At 40.2% G+C, this 15,730-nt stretch overlaps 1 protein-coding gene across 1 annotated transcript in view; it reads left to right on the top strand.

Annotated features, from left to right (window-relative positions):
• Positions 1-4,471: 4,471 nt before the first annotated feature.
• LOC119657336 (extensin-3-like) overlaps positions 4,472-15,730 on the top strand; it is a 33,287-nt gene continuing 22,028 nt past the window's right edge. The window contains exon 1 of the mRNA XM_038064209.1: positions 4,472-4,821. The gene's annotated coding sequence lies outside the window, so the exon portion shown is untranslated. The remainder of the gene's footprint in view (positions 4,822-15,730) is intronic.

Here is a 15,730-nt window from a genome sequence, read left to right as displayed (position 1 = left end):
GAACAAATACCAGAGAGTTAGGGGAAAAGTGTAATTTGTCCTTTGTACAAAAAGGGTAATCGTCTGTGTTGTGAACATTGCAGGAGGTCTAATTGCTATGTATGTGCCACTAGGTGCTTCAGATCCTGAAAATCAACATCCGACTAGATATTCGCCGTTAAACAGGTGTTGAAATAGTACTGGAAATATAACATCGATGTGCACCAACTGTTCGTTGATTTCGGCCAGGCGTACGATAGTGTAAATCGTAATGCTCTCTACAGAATAATGATCGAGCTAAAAATTCAACCGAAGCTAGTTCGGCTAGAGAAAGCCACAATGATTAACAACGAGGAGTAGGTAAATATCCAAAATGAACTGAAAGTGAGAAGACTTAAACAAGGGGATGGTCTCGCAATCCTCTTTAACTTGGTGCTTGAATACGTCGTCAAGAAGATGCCCTCAGTTGACACCAGAGATATGTTACTGGTAAAATCCACGCAACTGATGGCATTCGCAGACAATGTGGATATTCTTACCCGATCGTCATTGCTTGTTTTGTGCGAAGCAAGGGCTCGAGTAGTTGAAGTGACCTAGTGAAGTGGAGCTCAGGATCAATGAATCCAAAATGAAATTGATGACCTAAACTCGAAAGGCAAGCATAGGGAGGTGAACCAATTCGTTTACTTAGGAACCTTACCCTCGAAGGACGGAAAAGAAAAACACGAAATCCAAAAGCAGATAACTACTGCCCTTAAAGCATTTTATGCGGTTTTCTCCATAATGAGATCGAGGAAAGTACAAAGACACAATAGACTACGCCTCTATAAAATAATAATTTGCCCCATGCTGCTGTGTGGATGCGAGACGTGGACTTTGGAGTAAATCTCGGAAAAGCGGATCTATACCTTCAAGAGAAAAGTCCTCCGAAAGATTTTCGGAGCCGTAAAAGAAAGAGAAGCCTGGCGAAACAGATCCAATCATGAATTTGATGTATTATTGGACAACCCACCAGTATCGATACCATTCAAAAACCAGAAATTACAACAGCTGGCCCCATTGAACGAATGCACGAGGAAAGGATTCCAAACGGCAGTGGTAATGGTAGCCGACCAACGGAGAGCCAAGAAAACATTGGAAAGACCGAGTGGACGTAGATTGCAGATCAACTCTAAGATTTTCTAACTGGAGGACGCGGTCTTTGAATCAAGGTAATTGGAGGCAATACATCTGGGAAAGGACTCAATTTAGGCTATAGCGCCAAGGAAGAAGTGAGACCACTAGCGTTTTATTTCTAAAATAGCAGACAGTAATTGCATATTGATTACTGGGGCGAGCATTATTCAGAGACTCAGGGTTAACTTCCGATTAAACGGATGGAGCAAACCTCTGTTGGAATGGTTTCAGAACAACATCAACGTCCTTACACTTCAAGGAACAAAATAATGTACACAGAAATCATTACATTGAGCGAAGCCTCCACTTGTAGTATTTGCCAAATGTTTGGGCTAACTTTTGCTAAGTAGGAAAAAAACGGAAACCTGAAGTACAGGAGCAATTTTCGTGTTTCAGACACCATGCAGAGACGTAACATTAAGGAAATGAGACCATACCGTATACAATGAACCAGGCAACTAAATCATGCAAATTACAGTGATTGTAATTTCTGATGAAAAAACCTGCTAGGAGAAGCGACTTCACAGACGGAAAAAGGAAGCCTGGGAGAACCAACAAGTCTATGAACTAGAAAAGTAGAGGGAGCAACCGTACCAGGCGCGGAAGTTTTACCAACAAGTCAGCAGGATGAAACCTTAAACACCTCGATGATCATCCTGCCGAGACAAAGAGGGAAATCTGATTTCCGACAGAATGGGCATATTGGAGCGATAGGTTGAGTACTTTGATGAGCTACTGAACAACGAGAGCATCGGTGAGTTGGAGGTCCCGCCAACTGAAGACGACGGACAAATACTGCCACCACCAAGTTTAGGAGAAACAGTCCGTGCAATTCATCGGCTAAAAAATCATAAGTAGCCAGGAGCCGATGGAATTACAGCCGAATTGGTTAAATATGGAGGCGACCAGTTACACCAAGTGGTTCATCAACTTGTGCTCAAGGTATGGGACAGCGAATCAATGCCTGACGATTGGCAACGAGGAATTATCTGTGTCATACACAAAAAGGGAGATATCACACAGTGCAGCAATTATAGAGGTATCACGTTGCTGAGTACCATCTATAAGATATTCTCCGCTATCTTGCGAGGCCGGATAGCCCCATAAGCCCAGAACATCATTGGCCCATACCAAAGAGGGTTCACTCCAGGCAAATCAGCAACAGATCAGATTTCCTCTCTGCGGCAAGCGATGGAAAAACAGTTGGAATATGGACAATAGTTGCACCATCTGTTCATCGACTTTAAAGGCGCCTATGATAACATAGCCATGAGAGAATTCGGTATCCCGACGAAATTAATAAGACTAACTAGGCTAACCCTGACCAATGTGCGACGCCAGATAAAAGCAGCAAGATCCCTCTCAAGACCATTCGACATCAACAACGGTCTACGACAAGAGGATGCCCTATCATGCGTCCTCTTTAACCTGGCCCTCGAGAAAATGATCCGTGATGTTGAGGTAAATGCAAGAGGTACGATCCTCTTAAAGCCCGTCCAACTACTGGCCTATGTTGACGATATCGAAATCATGGGAAGAACCACCCGAGACGTACAGACTGCCTTCATCCAGATCGAGCAGTCGGCGATCGGGGTGAGATCTTGGGCTGCACATCAATGAAGGCAAGACAAAATTTATGGTGTCAACGTCAGCACCGAAGGCGAACCAACCAACAACATCAAATCGCACTGGGCAAACAGGAAGAATAAAGATAGGAGAATACAACTTTAAGACCGTTGAAAATTTCTCCTTTCTAGGGTCGAAAACCATAGCCGATAACAGCTAGGAAGATGAAATACGCGCACGGTTGTTGTCAGCCAACAGAACCTATTTTAGTTTACAAAGACTGTTCCGCTCAAAACGTCTCACCATAGGGTCAAAGCTCTTACTGTACAAGACAATGATCTTGCCAGACCTCATGTACTCCTCGGAAACTTGGGTTCTATCTATGACCGTCCGGTTGTGGATAAAATCCGGCTAAATAGGTTACGGTGAGAGCGGGTCACTTAATCCGTATGGATGAGGATGATCCCACCCGGAAAATCAATAAGGGCAATATCTATGGTAGAAAAGGAAGACGAGGCAGACCTTGCCTAAGATGGAGCGATGGCGTACGTCAGGATGCCAGACAGCTTTTAGTGATATCGAATTGGTGGACCTCGGCGCAAAACTGGGATGTCTGCAGTTCCTTATTAAGGCAGGCATAGACCGGATACCGGTTGTTGCTCCTTTGTGTCTAATCGCAAACACGGCATGAGTGGGAACTTTATCCATGCGAAATCCGCCTTATATGTTCAGACCCAAACTAGACCAAACCGAAATTATTTTTGTTTGAGGAATGAGGGAGACCTAAGTCCGCATCCACTTGAAGTCAGGCTGGACCAATTGGGAAGACATTTTCCACATTTTTGGACGCTCCCTCTGATGAGTTGCTTCTGCCCTGGACAAAACCGTCAGTCACTTCTTTGAATTTTTTGAGTTTTGGAAATTTAGCTCAACAAAGAGGGGTCGTGGACCACAAATGTAGAAGAAAACTTCTCCCCAATTAGTCAAGTTCAAGTTCAACTGTCTGTGAACTTATGGCTCCCTCAATCCTCAATCAAAAATAATACAAATCATATTTTTCAAATATTCAAATATACGCGTGAAACGAAGTTTTTGGCTTTACTCTGATACTTTGACTGCGAAAGTCTTTACTGTTAAAATGCTTAGTAATGTCCTGTCGCTAAAATTAAATTCACATTTAAAGCTGAGCAAGGTTAAATCTAGAGCAGACAAGCATGACTCAACCATAAATGTAAACTCAGAGTAGACTCAAGAATACGAATCATGAGCCAACTCTCAATCGACAAGGTAGCTGCAAACATAACGGATTAATTACAAATTATTGCCTTTTTGTAGTTTCAGTAATTCATTTTTCAATTAATTGGTATAATCAATTTTTCATTAATTGGGAAATGGAGTTCAAATTGATTCTAAATCAATGTTTAAACAAATTATCTTTTAGCAATTTAATACGTAACCGTAAGTTTCAACAAGTGCATTGCCACTTTTTTGCAGAGATCAGCAAACTCTAATTGCATTGTAATCCCCTTAAAAGAAATTACAATCACCCGTCACGTACGATTCGCTTCTCAAAATAAAAAGCATCATCTTTCTCAGACTTTTCTCTTTCAAAATTCTCATCTTTAACACCAAACAGATATGTAGCATACGCGTGGGGATCTAAAATTTTGCCGGCTAACTTCTAGCCAGTTTGGTGTTGAAAAAGAACATCTCTTTCTGCTGTACTGTGTAAAGGCATAAAATTTATTGTAACCCACTCGAGAGATTCATTTCACTTTGAACAAGCGTAGTGCAAAGATCATCACTTTCTTCCTTCCTCACGAAAGAAAAATTCAACCAAAGTAGTCACGATCACGACCGGCACGCTGTTGCTAAATGTAACGTGTGCTACTCCTAGTTAGAACAGATTTTTCTTAAGGAGAGGAAGTGACACCACCAAGTGAAGGAGGAGCCTAAAATAAGTGGAAAATTAATGTTTAATTTCGAAATCAGAAAAAATTCGGTGTGAAAGTGAACAAGTGCTAACTTTTCAAATTTTTGCAAATTACAATAATCAGGAGCGAGTGGTTTGAACCAAACTTGTGCAATAATACAACAAAGGTAAAAACTGATTCCAATTTAAACCAAATCAGATTCTTCAAAATGCTCGTAATCTATTCTAATGATGGCTTAATTCTTCCACTTAGACCATCTGTGTATTGGCGTGTCGAAACAAATTCCCATAAGCAAATATGCAATGCCTATCTTTTCCAAAAAAATGAAGTTCTGTTAAACGCTGCTTTTCTATTTCTTCTTATTAACTGTAAAACAGCAACTTTCGATCAGTTTGAAAACATTATCAGTTTATACCTGATTGAATAGAGGTTCTTATTGCAAATTTAGCATTATTAAATTTTTCAAACGTGCAGTTTCTATTATTGTAGGTATTTAATTAAATCAGCAGATAGAATTGTTTTAGATGTGTCAGTGAACTTTGTAATTATGATAAAACCGCGTTGAAATTGAATGAATCGAAAGATTTAAGCGAGTAACTTGATCTAAAATTGATCGTAATGAAGTGAGTGTGCGGCGTTATGTTCAATTAATTTTTGAAATCCCACAATTAGAGGGAAGTAATTGGAAAGTTCCCATTGATTACTTTCATGAATGATTTTGCAATACTTTACTATGCTGTCGGTTATAATAAAGCAGACAAAAATTTTGCTTTAGGAACGAAAGTGCAATGGTAAACCGATAATATGTAGATAGGCTAATTTTGGTTAATTAACTGACGGTGCATCCTAGTCTGCTACTTAAAATAATGGGAATAATGTATGGAACCTAACTGAGTTTTGATTTTTCCTTAATATTATTTAAAGGCTTTGGGGACAAGAATATTTTCTGATTAGATACTAAAAACAACAGGGCGCAGCTTTTATGGTCAAATTGGGACGGTTTCAAAAAATTGACTTTGAACATGCAATTAGCGATAATTTGACTTTTTTGTTGAATATTTTATAAAGTGGATTATTTAATTTAAAGGACGATTCACAGTGGTTTTCATCCAATATGTAACATCCACAGCAAAATATCAGCTTTGGTGATTCTCAAAAATACTCAGAGTAGAGCTCTGAGGGCAGAAGTGAAGAATCATCTGATTAGTTGCCTGTGCCGTAGACAAAACTGATGATCGTCTTTTTTGAATACTTGGAGTTGTAGGTCCAAAATGAGGGGTCCGTGAACAAAAAAAGTAAGAGTAAGTACGGCCCGGCATCAAGTGGATGTGGACTTAGTATCCCTGTCATCCCAAACAATTAGCTCATTGATGTATTAACTTTTATCAAAATTTGATCATAACTTACCAGGTTACCAGTCAATATAGCACTCTGTGAGTGAATGACAGTAGCCGCGCCACCCAGATCGGGAAGCTTTTCAGTTCTTAACATTGATTCTACTGTTCTCCCTTTTCATTAAATGAAATATTCAAAATACTAAATTGTTTGACTCTATCAGTGTCGATATCATAATAATACTTTGTGGTCTTATCTGCTCCGTCAGTCGACTAGTCGATAGTAGCCAATCACTAAATAGTGTTTTTGCTATCCATGCCAACAAATGCAAATTGCCTTTTTTGTCGCTACTTTTTATATTACGCATCCCCATCAATTTTCCTAATTGGCTCTTTTGGATTTACGGAAAAAAAAATCCCCGATCCTTCCATATTGATAAGCCAATCGCCATATTTCAAATTTATCTAAGAATTTCTGTGGCATACCCGAAAGCTAGAAGTAACTTTTTGGTGACCATTAATTTCTTTTTCAGCGTAAGTTCTTTAAACCAAAAAATAGATCAAATCTTAGTTCTAAACAGGAGATCAAATGGTTACCGAAATTCAGTATATCTAATCAAAATAAAAAACTTAATATTATAACATGGTCCAGACACTCAGGGTTAGGTCTTTGATCTAACAAGTGCACTGAACATATATGTATTGGTTTTGGATTGATGGAGTCCTAAGTCCACATCGATTTGATAATGAACAGAACTAATTGGAACCAAACTCTATCTGGTCCACGGGAATCTCGTTTTACGCAAAGGCACCATTTGTTTTTAAATATTTAGTGCAGAGTAAAGGTCTTTTTGAGAACTTAGATAACTGCTGCCACCTTGCCTCTCTCGAGGAGCAGCGTGAAAGGGTTCGGTTTCCAGGTATTAGTTCCCTTATATATGCTCGTAAGCATGATGTGGGAATAAAATTATATCTGCCGAAAAGTGCCTTTTTAGCGCCAAGTCGAATCAAATACAATTTTGGAATAGGGGAGTCCTGAGTTTGCCAATCCCAAAATCTCATCCTACTTCTTTACTTATTATAGTCTGTGATCCAAAAACCATAATTTAGTTCACATAAAGGATGAAAGTCATAATTATTTATTCTTTGGTGTTTTTCATTTACCGGTTTCGTCGAGCCTGTTAAGATTATGTTTCCCGGCATTCTGTGTCCTTTTTTAGTAAATATTGCCCCAGACGCTACCTTTGACGTTTATGTGGCCTAGATTGCATCAAACATGATTAAGGTTTTGTGTAAAACAAACCCTTATTAAAATCTGTTTACTGTCTGTCTGTCACACGCATTTTTCTCGGTGATGGTTGTAGCGATTGACACCAAAATTGGTGCAAAGTTAGGAATTGTGACTGCTCACGCATACAGTGAGTTACATAATACCGCATCGAATCTAAGAGAGAGGGGGGTCCTCATACATACAAAAGGGGGGTATACATGTTTTTTTTCACCAAACGTAGTCATGTGGGGTATCAAATGAAAGGTTCAGCTAGTACTTTCCGAAGCCGACCTTAGTTTTGACATTTGTTGAAAAAGAGGGGACTGCGGGTGGTTAAAAATGATCATTTCTTTAACGAACCCATTCTCAGAAACGACCCAACCGAATTACTGAAAAAACTCAACAGGCAACCACTATGTAGTGCATTGGCTCCAAAATATAACACATATCGATATCTGTTCAAATAAAGTTAACTATTGAATATTACTATAATCTTTAGTAATTGGCTGGAAAATCCCCTTAAGTTCATTCCTCAGTCTTCTACCAGAAATATAGGCCAGAATATAAAGCATGACCCTGGTAAATTTTGGGGAAATTGCACTATTACCAACAAAGTTATAATATGTCAAAGTTGTCGCTTCTTTGCAAATTCAAAACTTTGAGTGTTAATATCACTTGAAAGTGGATATTTTCACATAATATATGCATATATTACGTGCTACGTACTAATGGCACAAATGCGTCCTCAAATGTCTTCATAAAAGGAATACATAAAATCTTTCATATCTGAAGCGTCCAGCTTCCAGTTTCTCGACTAGTTTTTCTTCTCATTCAGCATTCTAATAAATTTCCTTTGAATGTCTTCCTAAGACTGCTAATATGTGTATAAAATTCGCTTGGTTGCTGATCAAATCCGATTGAGTAAGGGGTGTGGGGTGTGTCAGGGTGAAGACGATTCATGCCAGAAAGTGCACAGGGACAGGATCTACTGTAATGAAAAAAGACGTGATTAAGGTCAGCCCCAGATAGAGTGATAGTATAGACTGAGGTGGCAAGAAGTTACTGGAGGTATAGTATTGTAGTCCTTGTGCGAAAAATCGGAGTGTTTGAACTTCCTTTCTAAGGAATAACTTGATCAGAAACGGCATGTTGTACCACTGATTTTTTTTTGGTTAGGGACATGAAATGCATTAACTTACGAAGTGCAGGACTCCTGTCTTTGACAGATTGCCGGCTAAATCACCCCTTTGAAAGTCTAGGACTCTAACCCGGAACCGTATCACCCTCAGGCCAGACCCAATGAGTATAAGAGCAGAACCCCGTAGATTCAGCAAGCCTCAGTTACCCTGGCATATCTTCTATCCATCTCCCTCTTTTTCGCCTTAAGAATGCCTTGAGTGCTTTTGATTGAACCACGCCCGCACGTCCTTTATGAAATACGCGGTCCTTTTACCTTTCGATTCTCTTTCCCAACATTACTATCATGCGCAGCGAGTACGAGCTCTCTCTTCACATGCGACAGCTTCCTTAGTGCTGCAACCTTATCCGCGTACCCGACCAGATGCGATTCATCAGGCATCTCGAGTCGTAGAAGACTATGATGTAAGGCGTTCCAAGGGTCCGGGCCAATGGTAGATGCCTGAGCCGTCCCGATGTTCCCTTCATTCCACCATAGGGCACGGTCTTTTAAGTAGTCCGTCAACATCCTGGAATATGAAAACAATTTTCCATTGGCTCGAGCATGTCGCACCACCTCGCAGAATTCAAGACGTTTTGTGTACCTCAGCCAGTTTTACTGCTTGGATCACCCTCCACAATGGCATTAATTGTGCATCACCCCGCTCTAAAGCAATATTGTGTTGGTGAGCAATCTCCACAGTACGTATTACGACGGTGCCTCGGGGTCGTCTTTGTTCTTGTTAATCACCACAAGTCTCGCAACCTTCTAGCGGAAGGAAAAAACACCCGCTGTCAGACATGCATTGAATACGTCGAGTAACGAGCGTCCTTTTGTGAGCCGGTGCATTACAAGCGGCAGTGATTAGCCTCATTGTTGAATGAATTATCGAATCAGTTGCAGTTCTTCTGTGTGCGGCTGGGTCTTATCGCTGATTCGACCCTCCTCGATTTTCCAGTTGTTTACCCTAATAAAGACAATCCTAAGCTATATGATTGTATCATGTTTATTATTGTAGTTTCGCAGACGATCTACAAGCACACCATGGTAGAATTTTAATAACTGATTTGTTATTTAATACTTTAATGCAAATCGCAATTTGACAATTTTAGAAACTTAAGTGCTCAGCCAAAAAGGAGAAAGTTTTTCTGCAACTGTTGCGGTCCAACATCCCTGATAATATGGAGGCTCACAGACTGGCTTGCCAAGAATGTGGATCCATAATTGTGGGACAGAACTAGCATTCAACCACCCCTTTCATGTCTGCTTTGAAGGATAAAATTGCAAGCTTACAGGCAGCTAAATCGAAGAATTTGAATTCCTGCCGGCAGGCATAAATTTTTTGCGAAAGAACCCAGATGAAGTTGGGCATGATAACTCTGGTAGGGCTTTTAACAGAACCCTGCTTCTTAAACCGGTACCTGAAAACACTTGAAGTGGTGCTTTCAGTTACATGGAACCAATATGGGGGAAATGACAAGACGGCCCGGCACTTTGTATGTAACCGCTTAGCCTCCTCAGACCTCAGACGAAGATACCTGGGAAAGGTTTCCTTCAATGGTGAATCTGCCCACTCTCCTTTGCTGGAAGATGTTCGCAGATTCACAAAAGTCTGCAAAGCCGCAAGCAGGAAAACACTGAAGAGGCCTCACTGTTGGTGGTATACATTTTTCTCGTAACCTCTTAAAGTTGTTAAAACTCACCTTGGAATTCTGAGTTAAGTTACGATCGGAATATCGCCATTGGAAGTCTTATCTGGAGAGCGTTGAGTTTTCTTCTCCAGTGTATTAAAAATGATTTTTGGTACGTATCATTGAGTTTTTTGAATATTCCTTAGTCTAGACTGGAACTTTGTAGTCAGTAATCTTATTGAAAGCGAACCTTGCTGAGGCCGATAATGAAAAGCCGATTACGGATTTTTATTTTATTTGACCAAGAAGACAGTTTACCTTGGTTAAACCTTTGTCTCGTTCAAAAGCAGGATCGGCTTGCCGTGACCTTTTACACTATTTTGTTCTGTCAAAGATCTAATCTGGATGTAGTCCCGAGGCTCTTAAATCACGATCCAGCGTATCAGGCCACCATTCTTTCGGACGGCCTTTTGGATCCTTACCACTGACTTCGATGTTTACTCAAATATCTCGTAGCGCGAATTACATAACCATACCATCGAAGTCGCCTCCTTCGCATTTTTTTCAGGCTCGGTGCAACCCCATACCGATAGTGGATATCCCTATTTCGAATGTAATCAAAGAGTGTCACGCAACATCTTTATCTCCATTACCGCAAGACGCCGTTCATTGTCTTTTATTGTTGGCCAACACTCAGAATTATAAAGCGTGACAGGGTGGACGACATTGCGGAAACATTTTATATTTGAGGCGTTCGTTGATACGTCGATCACAAAGAACACCAGTTGTAGAACGCCACTTTATCTAGGTTGCGTTAATGCCTGAAGCAGTTTCATAACGCAGTTCTCCATTGGCTGATAATATTGACCAGATATATTTAAATTACTCAGATCTGGGTAGTTCACTGCCACTTACAATGATAATGCCTGTTTCATAGAGATCGTTCCTCAGAAGTTCAGTTTTATTCAGATTCAATCTGAGACTGTGTTGCATGAGGCGATCATTCCATTTTTGGACAAGTTGTTGGAGATCATTTATGCTATAAGACACTAAGAAAACATCATCTGCATAAAGCAGCGTATAGGGCGCTGGACTTTGGATGTTGGATGTCCCGTGTGACAGTTTCCATGACAAGAACAAAGAGGAGTGGTGAGAGAACGCTTCTACCGCAAAAGTTTTTCTGGCACCAGATATTGTCGTAGAGAATACTAGATGAGTTCGTGTGGAACACGGTCAACGCCTTCACCAGATCCAGAAATGCGAAGACGGCGACGCTTTCCACGGTGTTTCTCCATGGGTAACCGCGCAATGCATATTGCGTCAGCAGTTCCGCAGTTTTTGACAAACCTTGCTTGATTCACGGTTATTTGAACGATGTTGCGAATATGGTAGTGAAGAATGCGTTCAAAAGTCTTCATGGAGAATCAAATCCACACAGAATGCGCGTTTAATACTGCAAAGTTCTCTTCAGACTCCTATTATTTTGTTTCGATGGCGAAATCGGGAAATATTCTAAAAGTCAATCGTCATTCTTCTGCAGAAACCAAAATTGTAATTCAGAAGTACTTGTTTTTCAAAATAGCCGATAATACTTTTACTCTTCAATCCAAAATGCCTATTGTGTAAAACACTCTAAACTATCCTCACCCTTTTCACGAAAATTACCATCAAAGGAATCGGATATTAACCGGTGACAAAGCAGGCAGTCAATATGCTGTAGAACCACTTTTATAGTGAGACGGTTAATAGAGTGCTCCATTGAATCGAATCCCATCCTTCATGTTCTCCGATCACCCTTGCCTGTTGAACTACTGTGCAAAGGAAGTTGTAATGAAAATTATATAGATGCAAAATTAAGCGATGCTTTTACGAGTTACGTTTTTGAAATCCTAGTAGATATCAAAACAGAAAACCATACTCATAAGATGCACTAAATGAAGTAATAAAAGTGGCTATAAAGTAGGGAGTCCATAATATCAAGTAAGACCGCCATTGAAATGATTATCGATCAATTAAAAGGGTCATCGTGGTTGTGAAATAAAGAAGACGGGAAATCGGAATTTTAGTAAAGGATCTGGGTAGAAGTTTGAACTTAAGAGAGACGATCGGTATTGATACAAGCAAAACAAATTTGGCGGAAAAGAATGACAAAGACTGTAGTCTCAGGCAATCAGAAGATTGTAAGTGTTACAGCTTAATAAAATGATGTTCTTAGGGGTGGGACTATTTTTAAGCTAGAGTTTTCATTATAATCTCAAAAGAAAACAAAAAAAGCTCTGGAAGTATGAAAGATCCATCGAATTCAATAGAAATGAGAAAGAATACTGTGGGCAAAATAACGGAGTACTTTGTAAATCAGCTTAAAGAAAATGCTAATCTACCTTCATGATAATTTATTCGTCTATTGCTGTTCGTCTGGTTAAATACTATAGAAATTCCGAATTTCACTGCTTTACATACCTGTCCCATAAGCAGTTTGCTCCAGATACGTTCCTTTTTACTGAAATAAATAAGTTAACTAAGCCAAAACCAATTGATGGTGTCATTTATTGAATATTAAGCATGCGCCCCGATGGTTTTTCTATGGTTGCCAATGGCTCCTGCTGTTATGATGAAGAGTATGATCCATAATATTTCCATAAAAATGTTCTCATTTTTGTGGGTGGACGACAAACAGAAGAAATTGAAAGATCAACAGCATTTCAAATTAATAAAGAATAATGTAAAAGTGCATCATTATAGTTTGATTTTTGTCAGTATTAACAGTTTTGTTCATTTAATGAGCAAGATGTCAAAGTGGTATTACCCTGATTCCTAGTTAATAAAAATTATAATTTATGATATTTCTTGCCATAGATTTACATAAATAAAGTGGTCACTAGTCTGTCTCCCAGAAGACCAAGAAAAACTAATAATCTTAATTTCAATATTGAATTAAGTTTATTACATTGAAAATCAAATAAAGTTGTGAAACGAAAGACTTAAGCCAGTAACTCGTTTCTTTAATTTTTCCTCATTTGGCTTATAATTCCTACATTGAACTGTGTACTCTTCGCAATAACAATTAAACGCACTTACTTATTCCACTTGTTAGCTCTGTTCGAAACTGATCTGGGAATGAATGTTTTTATGGCCATATTATGAAGTGCGGTATGAGCAGAGTACACAGAATGAGCTAAAATTTTAATTGCCGCGTGATTGTATGGTGTTATTAAACCTTAGGTCAAAGTACTGAGCTACAGAATTCTGCAGTTATTGGTTGGACTAAAAGTTGAGGAAATTTCTTTAATTTATGCTGAAATGTATACAAACATCCTATTTTAAAAATCAGGACTATGCTCGGCTTTAATTGCGGGAGTGATTTATTACTCGCTTTTTGCTTTTTGTAATATTTTTTGTAATGGTGGAGTGTATGAATGAAAATTGGTTATTTATTATATTAGCGGACGCTCTAAACTATTTGGAATTGGTTGATTTTTTTTCCGCCTGTGTCAAACATATTTTAAACTAATAACGTACTTTTACAAAATTATGTAGTGGCATTTTTCTTGGGATTTTTACCCCCACTTGTGGCTTGCGCCGAGGTCCACCAACTTGATAGCTGTCTGGCGTCATGCCCTACGCCATCGCTTCATCTTAGGCAGAGTCCGCCTCGTCTTCTTTTTCTACCATAGATATTGCCCTTATAGACTTTTCGGGCTGGATCATCTTCATCGATGCGGAGTAGGTGATCCGTTCACCGCAACTTGTTGAACCGGATTTTATCCACAACCGGTTGACGGTTGTGTTGTGTGTAGGGTGTAGATTTCGTCGTTATGAAGGCTACGGAATCGTCCATCCTCATGTAGGGGCTAAAAATTCTTCAGAGGATTCTTCTCTCGAAAGCGGTCAAGGGTTCGCAATTATTCTTGATAAGAACCCAAGTCTCCGAGGAATACATAAGGACTGGCAAGATGAAAGTCTTGTACTGTAAGAGCTTTGACCCTATAGTGAAACGTTTCGAGCGAAATAGTTTTTGTAAGCTGAAATAAGCTCTGGTGGCTACCAATAACCGTGCGCGGATTTCATCGTCATATCTGTTATCGGTTGTGATGTCCGACCCTAGATAGGAGAAATTTTCAGCGGTTTCAAAGTTGTAGTCTCCTATCTCTATTCTTCCCATTTGGCTGGTGTAATTCAATGTTGTTCCTTCTTTGCCTTTTGGCGATGACGCTGCCACTATATGTTTTGTCTTTCCTTCATTGATGTGGAACACAAGATTTTGCGCCTCCTGCTGATGAAGGCAGTTTGTACATCTCGGGTTGCTCTTCCCAAAATGTCAATATCGTCAGCATAAGTCAGTAGTTGGGTGGGCTTCAAGAAGATTGTGCCTCCCGCATTAACATCTGCATCGGGGATTACTTTCTCCAGGACCAATTGAAAGACGACGCAAGCTAGCACATCTCCTTGTCTTAGACTGTTGTTTATGTTGTATGATCTCGAAAGTGACCCTGTTGCTTTCATTTGGCGTCGCACATTGGCCAGGGTCAGCCTAATCAATCTTATCGATTTCGTCGGGATGCCGAATTCCCTTAAGGCGGTGTAAAGTTTTAACCTGCTTATACTATCGTAGCCGGCCTGAAAGTCCGCAAAAAAAATGGTCCAACTGATGTCTATATTCCAACATTTTTCGTTTGTCGCAAAGAGAAAATCTGATCTGTTGCTGATTTGTTTGGAGTGCCTCTTCTGGGCATATGGAGCCGTCTGACCTAGCAAGATAGCGGAGAGTAGCTTACAGACAGTACTCATGATACCTCTATAATTGTCGCACTGTGTGATATCTACCTTTTTTCTATAGGGGAAAAATAATGCCTCGTTGCCAGTTGTCAAGCATTGATTCGCTGTGCACGCCTTGAGCAACAGTTGATGAATCGTTTGGTGTAATTGGTCGCCTCCATATTTAACCATCGGCTCGTGGCGACTAATGATTTTTAATGCGATGAGATGCACGGACTGTTTCTTCCATGCTTGGTGGTGGCAGTATTGATCCGTCATCTTCAGTTTTTGGGACTTCCGACTCGCCGATTTTGCGATTGTTGAGCAGTTCATCAAAATACTCAACCTATCACCCCAATATCACCATTCTGTCGGAAGTCTGATTTCCCTCTTTGCCTCGGCAGGATGAGCTTCGAGGTGTATAGGGCTTCATCCTGCTAACTTGTTGGTAAAACTTCCACGCCTGGTGCGGCTGATCCCTGTACTTCTCCAGTTCACAGACCTGCCGCTGTCTGAGAAGTCGCTATTCCACTCTACGGAGTTGGTGATAAGCTCCTGTGTGTGACTGCGTTTTTTTTAGAATGCAGAATTTCCTGGTATGCTAGCTTACATTCATTGTCCAACCAGCCGTTCGCCATTTCTTGAGGGTACGACCAAGTGTGTTTGTGGCCGTATTTATGATAGCGTTCTTTGGGTGGATGTTGTTATTGTGGTATCCATTTCCCTCTTACAGGTATCACGGAAGGCTGTGTTGTGGATGGCTTCAGTATTTACTCTCACCTGATTGTCAGAAGGGTTTCTAAGCGCTGTTGTGATCGGAGCGTGGAGCAGACATGCCAACGAGATAGTAGTCTGACATTCATCAGGGCTGAGAGGTGGCGCGTTTGATCAGCACGTGGTCAATTTGG

The sequence above is a fragment of the Hermetia illucens genome, chromosome 5 (genome assembly GCF_905115235.1).
Source record: "Hermetia illucens chromosome 5, iHerIll2.2.curated.20191125, whole genome shotgun sequence".
Classification (NCBI taxonomy): Eukaryota; Metazoa; Arthropoda; class Insecta; order Diptera; family Stratiomyidae; genus Hermetia; species Hermetia illucens.
This window is presented reverse-complemented; position numbering and strand designations above follow the sequence as displayed.